This window comes from Propithecus coquereli, unplaced genomic scaffold (genome assembly GCF_000956105.1).
Source record: "Propithecus coquereli isolate 6110/MARCELLA unplaced genomic scaffold, Pcoq_1.0 Scaffold1, whole genome shotgun sequence".
NCBI lineage: Eukaryota > Metazoa > Chordata > Mammalia > Primates > Indriidae > Propithecus > Propithecus coquereli.
Window position 1 is genome coordinate 16,909,379 of NW_012133857.1, and position 15,200 is coordinate 16,924,578.

Sequence of the window (15,200 nt, forward strand, 5' to 3'; positions counted from 1 at the left end):
ATTTTAGTGTGGTATATGTTTAATGATTTTTAATTTAACCTTATTTTTTCGTTATTTCTGTATCTTTTTATTTGTTCTATGGATTTGAGTTACCATCTGGCATTCTTAGCCAAATATAGCTATGCTCTCCACCACCTCCTTCATGCTGCTATTGGCAAATAGATTACATTTCTATATGTTATAGACCCAACAAAACACTGCATAATATTGCCTTATATAATTGTTTTCTAAACAAATTAAGAAAAGAGAAGAAATGGGCATTTATGCTCTTTCATAATTACATGATTATCTTTACTGAAGATCTTGGTTTTTTAATGTAGTTTCAAATTACTATATGGGCTTATTTGCTTTCAGCACGCAGAAATACTTTCAGTATTTCTTGTAAGACAGGTCTGCTTGCACCAAATTCTCTGTTTTTATTTATCTGTTAATGTCTCTATTTCATCTTCATTTTTAAAAAATAGCTTTGTTGCATATAGGGTTCTTGGTTGGCAGTTTTGGTCTTTGACCACTTTGAATATGTTAATCCATTGCCTCATGGCCTCTATTGTTTCTGCTGAGAAATTAGCTTTTAATGTTATGCAGGTTCACTTGTAATGCCCTTGTAAATGGTGAATCACTTTTTTCTTGCTGTTTTCAATATTTTTTTCTTGTGTTTGACTTTCAGGTTTTTTTTGTATGTGTCTTTTTGTGAATCTTTTTTGCATTTATACTAATTGGAGTTCATTGAACTTCTTGGATGTATAGGTTATTGTTTTTCAATAATTTGGGGAAGTTTCTATTCATTATGTCTTTGAATATTTTTTTCTATTCCTTCTCTCTGTTCTCTCCTTGTGGCATTCCCATTACACATATATTGGTGAATTTAATGATGTCTCACATTTATCTGAGGCTCTGTTCATTTTTCTTCATTTTTTTCTCTTTTTTTTTGGATTGCATAATCTCTATTGATCTATCTTCAACTTTGCTAATTCTTCTTCCTTCATTTCAGATATGCTGTTGAACTCTATAGAATTTTTCTTTTCAGTTATTATATGTTTAAGCCCAGAATTTCTAATTGGCTTTTAAAAATAATTTCGATCTCTTTACTGATATTCTCTATTCAATATGACATTATCATAATAACTGTCTTTACTTCCTTATTTATGGTTTTCTTTAGTTCTTTGAACATATTTATAATAGCTATTTTGAAGCCTTTGTTAAACAAAGAGCAATTTCTAGTCACCCTTGCAGGAAGTTTCTGTTGCCTGCTTTTCTTTTTTTTCTTCTTCTTGTGTATGTATCATATTTTCCTAATTTTTGTATGTCTTGTAGTTTTTTGTTAGAAACTGGAAATTTTAGACAACATATTGCAGCAACTCTGGCTACTGGTTTTTGTGCTCTGGGGCTTGCTATTGTCACTTGTTTTTAGTGACTGGATTGTTTTAGTGAAGTCTATTCTTTGTCTCTCCTCCCCCAGCCCATTGTGAAGCCTCTGATGTTGCTCTTGCTGTTTGGAGGGGTGATACCTTGGGCATATCCACAGTCACTATGTGATATAAGTTGGTCTTTTTCCCTGGCCATGGTCATACCAGCTATTAGGTTCCAGTAATTGATGACTGATTGCTCTATTTTTTTTTAAACAATGCCCTGGGGTATAAATTGTATCACAGACTGATCCACTCAAATTCTGGCCCTTTTTAAGGGTTATTTCCCAAGGTCAGTGTTTGAAATTTGTCCTCCTCCCAACGGGCTCTTCTTCTGAAACTTTCCAGCAACTTGCCAGCCTACAATTTAGCCTGTATCTCCAATGAATCTCAGTCTCCTTCCAGCTGTTTTTCACTATAACTTCCACTGTTTTTGAAAATACACTTGAACTTATCCATACTCAGTTGCAACTGAAATCAATTCCTTTGGGAAGAGATTTCAAACTATGTTTTGTGGACTGCTTCCTCCCACCTTCCCCTGGGCAAAATCTCTGAGCCATAGCTTTGGAGCTGGGGGTGGGGACAATGGCATGATTCTGTCTGAGTGGTAAGGTGAGTGCTTAGCTCAGTGGTAGGGGGTAGAAGTAGCCTCAAGTCCGCTCAACTTGCCTTTTCCACTGTGAACCCTTCACCTTCCAAGTCTGGGCAAGAGCATTCAGGGTCCCAGTCTTCTCAGCACACCATGCCTAAGGTAGAGCCTGCATCCTGTGAGTGCAGGCTTGATGGAAGAAGGAAGCCTCTCTTCTCAGCTGTACTTGCCCAGAACTTAGACTCAGGAACAGGCAGCTGGCTACAGGATGAGAAATGCTGATGTCCCGCCCCTCCCAGGATGCATGCCCTCCAGCTTTGAACTTGGGAAGAGGGAGACCAGCATCCTTGACTGTACCAGTCTAGAGTAGAGTTTGTGTCTTGCTAAGCTTGGATGGGAGAGGGAGGGAGCAGGTCTTTTTTCAAGCATTGTAGTCTCTTGCTGTTCTTACTGAGTTTCAGTAGATTTTCTTGAATAAATGTTTCTGCATTTGCTATATGTCTTTAGGACCAATTCCAGAATCTTTAAATGATTGTGTTTTCTATCATTTTTGTCACTTTTATCTATGGAGCAGGTCCATGGAGCTCCTTATGCTGTTGTGCTAGAAATGGAATCTCTCAAGGAGCTTCTTAAACAACTAGATACTCGTACCCCCTCTGGAAAATAAAACAATATAAGGTGTGAATAGGGGTTGGAAAAACCCAGGAGATTTTGGTTTGCAGCCAGAGTTAGGGTTACTACTGTGATATGAGAACATGGGCTTTGGATGTGAGTCACATCCCTGATGTTTAACAGTTCACAATATTGGGCACAGAATAACTTACAGATGAAAAAATTGGGGACGAGAATTGATTCCCACCCCAAAAGGTTGTTGTGAGAATTCAATGAGTTAACACAGTGAAGCACATAAATAGAAAAATAAAAACATTATAATATATAATAATATACCATGTAATATTAATGCATTGATGATAATGATATCTTTGCATCCTTGGTTATTCTGTAATTCTAACCACATGAATGTGGTTCTAGTTTACTTTAGTATCAAGTAAAAGCTCAACAGAAATGCTCCTCTTATACCTCTATTTATCCTGACATAGGTTTCCCTGTATGATTGAAACATAGAACTTCACTTATTTCTTTTAATTTATGCCAGAGTGAGGTGGTTCCTGACTCCTTTTTTCAAAGGGTCGATTGGGTTGAGGGAACGTACATTTTTTATCCCAAATATATGCAAACCTTCTTCTCTAATTATTCCTGTCTAGGGATTTGTGAGATTATCAAACAGATACCAGCTCATGGGCTGACATTTCTGTCCCACTGGAATTGTTTCCTAAATGTGCAAATTCATATGAAGCAGCCAGTAGCTCAGAGCCCTAGTGAAGAAAAATATGACTTATGAAAAGACTTTTCCCCTATTTTAGTGCAAAGTCATATTACTGGGCATAAATGTGGGGGCTTGCAGGACAGGGTCCATGTGGCCATGCTGGGGGAAGGGAGTCCAACCCATGAAGAGTGGGCCCTGACGCACCAACCTGATTAGAAAAGGAGAAGCACCTGTAACCCCGGAGTATTCCATACCTTTATGGTTTCATCTTGCAAAAGCAGCCATAGTTACTAAGGAAAGGTTCAGTGAGCCCCCACAATGATGGAACTTAGTCATCTGCAATGATAGCACCAAGGTGCTGCCACAGTGACCATTCCTCACCTATGCTTAGATGTCTCCCCCACCTTTTTTTCTTGTACTAAGGTGGGCTCATGTGGTATGTACACTGTCACTTTATAATTGCCCCTTTTATAAACAGTAGGTATTCGTGTTAGTGGTCTTGAATTTGTCACTCTTTCTTTGCACTGCCAAGTGGAGGCAGGGGCACTGGTCCTCATGTAGACAGGTTTAGGGCGTGGTCCTGCACGTGTTACTCCCAGCCTGTGTGGCTTAGATAAGGCATTATTCTCCCTGAGCCGTGGGGTCTAGGACAAGGAGGCATTGTGCTGCAGCTGTTAACAACTGGGCTTTGGAGCCCCAAACACCTGGATGTGACCCTGGAGCTTGCTGCTGTCAGCTGGGTGGCATTGGGAAATTCATGCCACCTGTCTGGCCTTCAGTTTCCTTCTCTGTAAAATGGGGATAATGTCTCTCCCAATTGTTGCTGTGAACATTCAAGTTCTTATAGAGAGGGATCCTCCACCTGAGGGGTTTGCAGGTAGACTGCTCTGAGCCTGGCCTAGTCATTTGCTGTGGAGTACTGGTTTTAGCATCTGGTAGATTTTGAGCTTTAAGAAAAATAAAAGACCATATTCTTGTAATGGATTATCTTACTTTATTTCTTACTTTATTTGTAACATGTATTTTTGTTTTTCTTATCCAGTTTAGGATGTTTAGTGACGTAATTTTTTTTATTGCATTATTCTAGATTTGTAGACTTGTGTGTGTGTGTGTGTAGAGAGAGAGAGGGAGACAGAGACAGGGTCTCATTCTGTTTCCCAGGCTGGAGTACAATGGCACAATCATAGCTCACTGTAGCCTTGAATTCCTGGGCTCAAGCAATCCTCTCACCTCAGCCTCCTGAGTAGCTAAGGCTACAAATGCACGCAACGATGCCTGGCTAAGTTTTAATTTTTTTTTTTTTTTTTTTTTTGTTAGAGAGAGGGTCTTGTTGTATTGCCCAGGCTGGTCTTGGTACTTTGGATGTTTTAGATTTCACAAGTGGCCATCAGGAATTTCAGGGGTGGATATTTGGGCAGGCGGGGTAAGGGGTGGTCAGGTGGACAGCTTCTGTGGCTGTGGGCATCTCCATGTTGGACATGGAGGAAGCTGGCTTCCAGGCTCCCTCTGTAGTCCGGTGTAGATCTGGCCCCTTGGCCTTGAGCAAGGTCCTAGATTCTAAGCAGCTTTCAGGGAAGAGCCAACAGTACCCAGATCAAAGTTCTGGGGAACAAGAAGATCTTAGATTGATGTTCTCTCCTAGAAGGCTTCATTCCTTGGGGTGCCTTAGCATAGCTCAGTTTCTTGGTCACTAACTTCAGAAAGATCTTCCTGCTGACACAGTTGAGACCAAGTGTCGCATCCATGCCACCTCCATTGCCCTGCTCTTGCCTGCACTGTGCTGTATGCTGTCACTTCTGGGGCTGCTCCACCACCCGCTCTACAAGGCGTACTCTCCTGGCCCGGCACTTGGTGGGTGCTCCGTAGTTGTTGGCTGAAGGATGCAGGTAGATCTGGTGAGCCCCTTGGAGCTGGAAAAGACAGATGCTCTATGCATATGACTAAGTTGAGAGGGAGTGAAAAAGGAGCGTGTTTTCCCCTCTGAAGGGCACTGAGCATATTTGTGTATAAAGCAAATTAGAAACAAACCCAGGAAAATACTTCTTTCTCTTTCTCACCTCTTTACAAGACTAGCCTAGACTTGGCTTCATGTATCTTCAAAGGAAGATAGGAAAATTGGACTCAACTAATGTAATATTAACATTTTAGAAGCACTGACTATATATGCCACGTCTGACCTAAGTGTTTTAAATGTATTTTCTCCTTTAATCTTCCCAGCAACACTCTGAAGATCAGCTCTGTTTTATCCCGTTTTATAAATGAAAAAGGGAGCTCAGAGACATTGAGTAACTTGCTGAGGGTCACACAGCTCATGGATATACTAAGCCATATGCAATATTACCTGAATGTGAAATCTTTTGTAGAAAATGAATATCTGGAAGATTGTGCTGTGTTGGTTAAGCTGAGAAAAGAATGGATGTGTCCTGTTGTGCTCCCTCTCCCAGACATACACCCCAGTACCACCAAGATTGGCCCAGCTCAGTTCCTGAGTGCCCAGGTGGGCTGCACAGACCAGAGAGTACTTTCCTCTTGTGCTGTAGTCCTAAGATCAATCCCCTTTGGTTTTAAATAACACAGAGCTCAGGATACCAGAATTAAAGCCCTTTAAGAGCCTACAGAAACATGGGCTGGCCACTGCCATGCCTTTTAAGATGTAATGGTTTAGATCTGCCTGTGTTCTGCTTGGGGATGGATTAGCAGAAGCTGTGGGAACAGATGACATGCTCTAGCAGTTGGCCTGATTCTGATTTCTGCACTTCCTACTTACAAAAGATGAGTTTTTCATATCTACTGGTTGTAGATTATCATCTCTGCACACCCTTTGGGGATCAACCTGGGCTGGGGCTTCCAGTGCTTCAGAATTACAGCTGCTCCTGGCCCAACTGCGTCTTGGAGGAAGTTGATAGGGACGTGTGATGGAAGGATATTCATAGCTCCCTTTAAGTGGCAAATTGAAAAACCCTACTTAATCAAAAAAACCGCTGTGGTTCATCACATTTCAATCTCGTTTCGAGCTGCCTCTATACGCTCAGAAGATTTTTTTTTCCCCCGTGCAAGCAGAACTTTTGATTACTGTGTGCATATATCAACTTGCAGTGAATAAGCTTGTCTCTGAGCTGGCAGTGAGAGCCTGGCTACGGAAATGTCATTCTGATGAGGGCGGCATCTCTTGCTGTGCCACGGAGTTCGGGAGAAGCAAAGTGAAGTGTGCTTCTGCGACATCCGAGTTGGGAAGCTCAGATGTCATCGTTCAAAGTCAGAGGGATTGGCTAATTACTGAGAAACTCGGATTGCTTGGGGGAAACCTGACTAACAGGACTTTGAGGCAGAGGAGATAATTTTAGAAATGTGCAACGTTGGCAACAATAGGAAAGGAATTTGGGTCCATTCGTTTGCTGTATTGTCATTGCACTGGTCAGGTCAATTTTCCTGTTCACAACATAAAACTCTCCCCACAGGTGGTCAGAGTGCCAGGAGCTAGCAGATCCAGAGCAGTCGCCTTTCTCATTTCGCCTGTGGCCCGTCAGCCGGTGCCTTCCCTCTCTGCTGTAGTCCACCCGCCTCTCTGACTTCATTTCTACCACCCACCGCCAAGTTCCCGTCAGTACAGGGTGGCCTTCTGCCTCTCCCTTGTGTATGCCATACTCATTCCCACCTCAGGGTTTCTGCAGACTTGCCCTCCCACCTGTCCGACATCTCATCCGTCCTTTCTCCTTTCTATCCACATCCTATCCACTTTCAAAGCCACCTAGCCTCATTCCTGGCTCTTGCATTTCCGAAAGCCTCTGGAATACTTTGACTATCTTCTTGGGGCTCATGCAGAACTTGGTGGTGGAATCATGCAGTCTAGGGTTTACTGACTTCCTTGCATTGTTCTAAGTGTGCTGGTTCCTAGCTAGGTTGTACTGTGGGTCGATGCGTTTTCTGTCGAGCCCAGCACCGTGCCCACTCAAAGGAGATGCTGTATAAATTCAACTGCATTTATCAGGCTCAAAACATTGTGGCTCTGAGGTATCCAGGGAGGAAGGGCCATGATGTGTACTGCCCGTCCTCAGGTGGTTTGAAATGGAAAATAGTGGTGTGTGTGCATGTGTGTTAATGGATAGAGTGTGCAAATGTTAAAGCAAGTGGGATAAAGTGTTCAAAATAGGAGATTTTATGAGAAGAAAATACAGGTGTTCTTTGTGCTGTTTTTATTCTTGCACCTTTTCTGTACATTTGCGAATGTTTCCAAATAAAATGTTTAATTTTCTTTTAATTAAAACATATTTATTAAAACACTGTGGTCATCCTTGAGCCCTCTCTTTCACCACCTAAAAAAACAAAAAAGACTTAGAGGTAGTTTTAATTCTTCTTTTACAATTTTTTTTAATTTCAGAATATTACGGGGCTACAGACGTTGAGGTTACGTATATTACTCTTGTACTGCCTGAGTCACAGCAACAAGCGTGCCCATCCCCCAGACAGTGCGCACCACACTCATTAGGTGTGAATATACCCATCTCCTCCTCCCCACTCCCACCTGCCTGACACCCGATGAATGTTATTTCCATATGTGGATATAAGTGTAGATCAGTTAGCTAGTACCAGTCAGATGGTAAGTATATGTGGTGCTTATTTTTCCATTCTTATGATACTTCACTTAGGAGATTGAGGCTGGGCACAGTGGCTCATGCCTGTAATCCTGGAAATCTGGGAGGCAGAGGCAGGAGGATCTCTTGAGGTCAGGAATTAGATACTAGCCTGAGCAAAAGTGAGACCCTGTCTCTCCTAAACATAGAAAAAATTAGCCAGACATGGTGGCGTGCGCCTGTAGTCCCAGCTACTTGGGAGGCTGAGGCAGGAGGATCGCTTGAGCCCAGGAGTTTGAGGTTGCTGTGAGCTAGGCTGATGCCGGCTGCACTCTAGCCCGGGCAACAGAGTGAGAATCTGTCTCAACATATTTTTTTTAATTCATAAATAATAATTGTCTATATATCAGGGTAGTCTTTTTAAAACATAAATCAGATTGTAAATATCACTTTTCCACTCATAACTGTAACCTACCATTAGAAAAACGTTGCTGCCCTCCTCAGAATTCACCCTTTGTGTGCTCATTCTGCTCTGTGTAGACGGGTCTTGCTGTTCTGGAACACTTAAAGCTCATTCCCACATGGGGGGGTCTTCCCATGAGATGTTCCATGTGCCTGGAATGCTTTCTCCCTGTAATTGTGTGTGGCTCCCTCTCTGTCTTCATTCAGCTGCTTCATTTGTTTGAATGTTACCTCCTGGGGTTCATATCAAGCCCCGTTGCCGTGCTAAAAGTAGAAGCCACGAGGTGGACAGGTCACCTGTCAGGATGCTGAATAATGTCTGGTGTGGCCAGAGCCTGTGCTGGTCAATTTGTCAATGTCAGCTCTGAACTCATTCTTGTCTGGAGAACAGATGAAGTGGCCACCAGGTAGAACAGCCCAAAATAAAAGGGACTAAAAGGTTATGTGTTGAAAAATTGAAAGTTTCCACTTATAGAGGATCTCTTGGAGACTTCACAGCTAAGAGCTATTTAGATGTGAATGTTTGTGGTTGTGTTTTATGTATTCCATCTAAAAAATGTGGGCTTTCCACTTGAATCACCCTAGAGCAGTAAAAAAGTTATTAAAAATATCCTATGTTCAGCTTCAACCTCTAATCCTATGGTATAGAGCTAGTGAAAAACTGTCAAGCTGTTGTCAGCATGCTGCAGGTACTAAATGGGTTGTTCTATTTAGGGGGAGTTTGAGGGGTGGTAGAATAGATAGAAATTCATCAGTGTTAAACATTATCATCCTGGGTCATTGGATTATGTACTTTTTTCTTTTTAAACAATTTTAATTTTTTAAAATTTTTATAGATTTAGGTGGTACACACACAGTTTTGTTACATGAATATATTGTGTAGTGGTGAAGTCTAGGAGTCTAGGCTTTTAGTGACCCCGTAACCCAAATAGTGCACATTGTACCCAATAGGTAATTTTTCACCCCTCACCCTCCCACCTTTTGGAGTCTCCTATGTCTGTTATTCCCCTCTGTACGACCATAGGTACCCATAGTTTAAGCCCCTCCTTGTAAATGAGAACTCGGTATAGTTGATTTTTCATTCCTGAGTTACTTCACGCAGAATAATGGCCTCACTTAGGATAAAGACATTATTTCATTGTCTTTTATGGCTAAGTAGTATTCCATGGTGTGTGTGCATGTGTGTGTGTGTACGCGTATATATATATAAATCTCCATACTGTTTTCAATAGAGGTTGTACTAGTTTATATTCCTACCAACAGTGTGTAAGCATTCCCTTTTCTCTGCATCTGTGCCAACATCTATTGTTTTTTTTGTGTTTTTTTGTTTGTTTGTTTTGTTTTTTTTGAGACAGAGTCTCACTCTGTTGCCCAGGCTAGAGTGCCATGGCGTCATCCTATCTCACAGCAACCTCAAACTCCTGGGCTCAAGCGATCCTCCTGCCTCAGCCTCCCAGGTAGCTAGGACTACAGGCACGCGCCACCATGCCTGGCTAATTTTTTCTATTTTTAGTTGTTTGGCCAATTTCTTTCTATTTTTAGTAGAGACGGGGTCTCGCTCTTGCTCAGGCTGATCTTGAACTCCAGAGCTCAAACGATCCGCCTGCCTCAGCCTCCCAGAGTGCTAGGATTACAGGTGTGAGCCACTGTGCCCAGCCCATCTGTTGTTTTTTGACTTTTTGATAACGGCCATTCTGACTGGAGTAAGATGGTTTCTCATTGTGTTTTTAACTTGCATTTCTCTGATGATTAGTGATGTTGAGCATTTTTTCATATTAGTTGGCCATTTGTATGTCTCTTTTTGAAAAATGTCTGTTTATGTTGTTTGCCCACTTTTTAAGGGGATTATTTGTTTTTTTCCCTTGTTGAGTTCCTTATAGGTTGTTTTTTTCCTTCTCTGTCCCTTTCTGTACTTTCTAGATTTTCTACTCTGAACATTTTTTTAAAATCTAGAGGGTACGTTTGGAATATGAATGGTTAGGTTAGAACACTTTCCATTTGTTTACGACGAACTAGCATCTGCAGGGAGGGAGCAAGACAACCTCAAGGACAATGTGGACCCACCCCCATGGAGGATTATCCATGCTTCTCTGATGGGAACTCCTCCAGAAACCATCCATGCCACAGACCAGTCATGAACAAATGTGTCCTCCACAGGTGACCACACATCCTGATGTCTCTCTAATGTCCATGGCTGGCTTTGCTGCTGATCTGTGAGCTAGCTTTGGGTAGGTGGCCGGTGCACAGGCTGCCTGGGCCATGGCCAGCAGGCCCCGCAAGCACAGAACGCCCCAGGCTGGGGGAGATCCTGGTAAAGAGCGCGGTGAGATGAGGACTCTGCACACTTCCAAAAAGAATCTCTTCTCTGTCTCTTTCTCTCTCCTTCTCTGTTCGCTCACTCTGATAGAACAGCTGAAGACCGTTCCATTATTACTGTTATCAGAGCAGCTGACATGCATCGAGAGTTCATGGGTGCCTACCACTGTGTTAGCTTTGGGGAAGTCATTTACCCTGCCTCGCTTGTGAGGTGGAGCTCTCCCCCCACACCTCAGTAGGGAGATGCCATGCTGGGTACATGTGAATGAATGCTCTGTGCATAGTTATGACTGTTAGTAACAATGACCTTCTCGCAGTCCTATCAGCTAAGTATTGTTATCCTTATTTCATCGATGAGGAAAGTGAGGCAGAGAGAGAGGGAAAGACGGAGGAGGGAGGAACATACAGGCACAGAGACGCAGAGAGCAGGAGGTGCTGGCGTGTTGGACATCACATGAAGAGCTCCTGCTTTGGCCATGCAAGTGATTAGGGCTCACTTGTCCTGGAGCCCACACCCGCCGGCTCTGAGCACAGAGGTGCATCATGTGGTGGTGAAGGAAGTGGGCTCTGGGCCTCGAGGGTCTGGTCACATCCTTGCCCTCTCATGCCCAAGCTGTAAGACCTTGGGGGAGTACTGCACCCCTATTCCTCACTTGTCCTTTCGTAAAATGGGGGTGTTAGTAGCACCACCTCACCACCTCCCACCTCACCTATCTAACAAACATTTGTTGAACACTTACTGTGGGCCATGCACTTGCAGGGAAACAGCTCCACCATGGCTGTATCCAAATAGGATAATTACAGCAATTATGTTTTGAGGGCCTGCTGTCTGCGAGGCTCTATGCAGAGCATTTTTCCTACTGAGATACCCCTGCTGCTCAGGTCACAGTAGAAGCAGACTGGTATGCCCCATTTTACAGGACTCAGAGGATTCACACCTGCTTATGAACACTCAGGCAGTCAGGTGGGGACTTGAACTCAGCCATTTGTCTGACTTGAGGTCCCCACTCCCTGCGGTTGGGTAGCACCTACACAAACTGTGCAACAGGGGAAGAATGCCAGCTGCTCACTGCAGCCGTGCAGACCTGAGCTGGGCCCCGTGTCTGAGGGGGCTGTGTCTGTGGATGGGATGCGCCTGGCCCACGTCAGTGCTCAGATCAGGGACACGAGCATCCCTGTTGGTCACTCTCATCCTCCCGTGTGGAGGTCTGTGGTGGAGGGCTCTTGGTCCGTCTCTGTGACTCACACCTGGGACCCTGGCTGTGTACTCTTCATTCACTGTCATTTCCCGCCCAGACACATCCTGTCCTATTGAGTCACGTGCCCACCCTGTGTCCACCTGAGGTGTAGAACCTGGGAGTGATCTGGGCTCTGGTCTCAGACATGCTGAGAACTGGCTTTGAACAAGGTCCATCCCCTCCCTGGGCCTGCCAGATTGTTTAAGGACCTGCAAATCAGCCAATGTCCACCCTGAGGGCTGCTCCCCATCTCTCCAAGGCTGCTTGACTGGAGCAATATGTGGCAAGTTAGATGCTGTGGACAGGGATCCAATACCACCTCCTATCGACCAGTGAATCACACACCACCTTACTATGAACACATTCCCAAGACACTCAGAGGTTGCTTTGTTTTGTTTCTCAATCCGTCTTCCGTCCCCTTCCCCTCAGCTCGCCCTCCTAGGTGTCCTCCTTCATCAGTGGAGGAAGCTGCACTAGGACATGCTCTCACGGTTACCGAAAGACAGGGAGCGCACTGGCACCTTCGCACACTTGTAGCCCCAATAATTTACTTGTTCTCTCTTTGCATTGGTTTGTGTCAATAAAATGTGGTCAGGAAGACTTATCTAGCGGCTCTGTTACTAACTGTGTGACCTTGGGCATGCTACTTGTCAGCTTAAGTTCAGTCTTCCCATCTGTGAAATGAGGATTACATTAGAACTCCCTCTAGAGTTGTTTAGATTAAATATGTTCCCATCCGTAGATGTCTTAGGATAGCTCCTTGACACATCCTGAGTGCTCGGTATGTGTTAGCTGTGTTCATGTTCCACTACCTTCTAATGGTGTTACTTTGGGCAAATTACTTTTGTCCTCTATGTCCTCAGTTTCCTCATTCATAAGGTATATAATAGGACCTGTATCCTAGTGAACTAAGTAGCACAGCAGGTGCCTAGCTGGGCAAATGCAATGTGTTACATACAGGGCCAGTGTCATTATTTTTAGGAAGCTATGTTTTTGAAATTGAACCTTTTTTTCTCTTCTCCTGTGTTATTTCTTATTCAAATACACCTTGTTCATGACCGTCAACATTCTGTTGCATTTTAAGGGTATGTGCATGTATGTGCATGTGTGGTGTGTGTGTGTGTGTGTGTGTGTGTGTGTGTATGTGATATGAGTGTGTTACATGGTTCCTTTTGCTACTTGGGTATTTGTGCCTTGTGAACCCCATTCCCGTGTGAAAACCTGCATCTCTTTGCCCTCCTCTGCTTTGCCTGCTCTTACCAAAGACATCTTGATCCCAGTTACTCTCCTTGCAGACACACACATGACAACGCTTACATGAGGTGAGGGTGTGTGTATGCTCCAAATATTCATCTCCGTTGTCAAAGCTTTGTCTTTTCAAACTCGGTAAACTCAAGGCTGGAGCAGGCAGCTCACAAATTGTGTGGGAGGGGCTCCCCTGCTTGATTAAAGAAATCTGTGAGGAAAGAAATGTGTGAAACTTGGAGTCTGGTGAGATGTGTTGGAAAGTATTCTCAGAGCCAACCAGCTCATGGCCCGGCCTTTTAGGACCAGTTTTGTGAACCTGCCGAGGAGCAGGCTCTGCTGCTGGGTGGACGAGAGGAACAGCCACACATTTTCCCCAGGAGGAGAGAAAGAGGTGAGCCTGGAAAGCCTGCAGGTAGGAACGAAATTATCACCCACTCCATTTGCAGCTGTCTCAGAAAGGACACACTGCCGTTTCTCCCCTAGTGGATTTCTGCAGGGAACAAATCCTAGCAAGTGGACCTCATCTCCTCTCTAATCAGGTGGCGGCCGGGCTGCTGAACACGATGATTGTACCCGTTGTCCCTTCCACTGGCGTGTGAAGCAGAGCTGGAGTCTTGGCAGTTCTTGGAAATAATGACGCCTTACAAGAGCATCTGATTCCGCGGTAGCCTCAAACCCGATGCCACCCTGGATAAAAGTGTTTCTTCCTATTACTGATTCCTGGTTAATATTCACCTAAAGTAAGAAATGGTAGTGCACTGTGAAGGCACTACTAAGTCGTTTTTATAATTGAAGTACCAAATGTGAAACTAAATATAATTTGCCATTATCTTCCCCAAGATACCATGAGTAACGTTGAGTTTGATGCTATTTTTCAGAAATGAAATGATCATTTTCTCCTGCTCATGTTGTCTCCTATTTAGGTAACATGAGAAATTGTCTAACAGGACTCGTAACCTAGTCATTGTCCACTAATGCGCATTTTAAAACAACTGAAGTGAAGGACATTGTAGTGGTTGAAAAATGTGCCCCACAAAAATTGGCATCCACTCAGAACCACTCTGCCGGTGACTGTCTTAGTCCGTTTGGGCTGTTATAGTAAAAATACCATAGGCTGGGCAGATTACACAACAGAAGTTTATTTCTCATAGTTCTGGAGGCTGGGAAGTCCAAGATTAGGATGCCAGCATGGTTGGGCTCTGGTGAGGGCTCTCTTCCTGGTTTGCAGACGGCCGTCTTCTTACTGTGCCCTCAGATGGCAGAAAACAAAGAGAGAGAAAGCAAGCTCTCTCACGTCTCTTTTCTTAAAGGCACTAATTCCATCACAAGTGCTCTACTCTTATAATTTAATCATCTCTGAAAGACGCCCGTCTCCAAATATCATCACATTGGGGATTCGGGTTTCGATATAGGAATTTTGTGGGGACACAAACATTCATTCCATAGCAGTCACCTTATTTGAAAATAGGGTCTTTGCAGATGTAATTAGGTAAGGATCTTGAGATGAGGTCATACTGGGTTTAGGCTGGGCCCTAAATCTAATGACAAGCGTCCTTATAAGAAACGGAAAAGACACACAGAGACACACGGAGAAGAAAGTGACATAAAGATGAAGGGAGATGTTGGAGTGAGGCATTTACAAGCCCGTCAATATCAAGGATTGCCGGGAACCACCAGGCTAGGAGAGAGGCATGGGACAGTTTCTCCATCAGACCCTCCAGAAGGAACCAGCCCTGCAGACAACTTTATTTCAGATTTCTGGCCTCCAGACCTGTGAGAGAGTAAGTTCTGTTGTTTTAAGCCACCCAGTTGATAGTAGTTTGTTATGGCAGCCCTAGGAAACTAATCCAGACATTCTATAAAATAACTAGCCAGGGCTCCTCTGCGTCTTATTAGACAATTTCTCAAGTTACCTTCATATGGTAGTGCCTGAGGAGGTGGAAAGCATTAACATCAAGAAGGACAAAGAAAGACTGAGGAACTCTCCTGAATTAGAGCAGACTGAAGAGACAGGACAACTAATGTAATGTGCACTCCTGGATT

The 15,200-nt window shown here is 43.8% G+C and overlaps 1 protein-coding gene across 1 annotated transcript in view; it reads left to right on the forward strand.

The window, feature by feature from the left end:
- CACNA2D3 (calcium channel, voltage-dependent, alpha 2/delta subunit 3) overlaps positions 1-15,200 on the forward strand; it is an 869,108-nt gene that overhangs the window by 355,457 nt on the left and 498,451 nt on the right. The gene's annotated exons all lie outside the window — the stretch shown is intronic.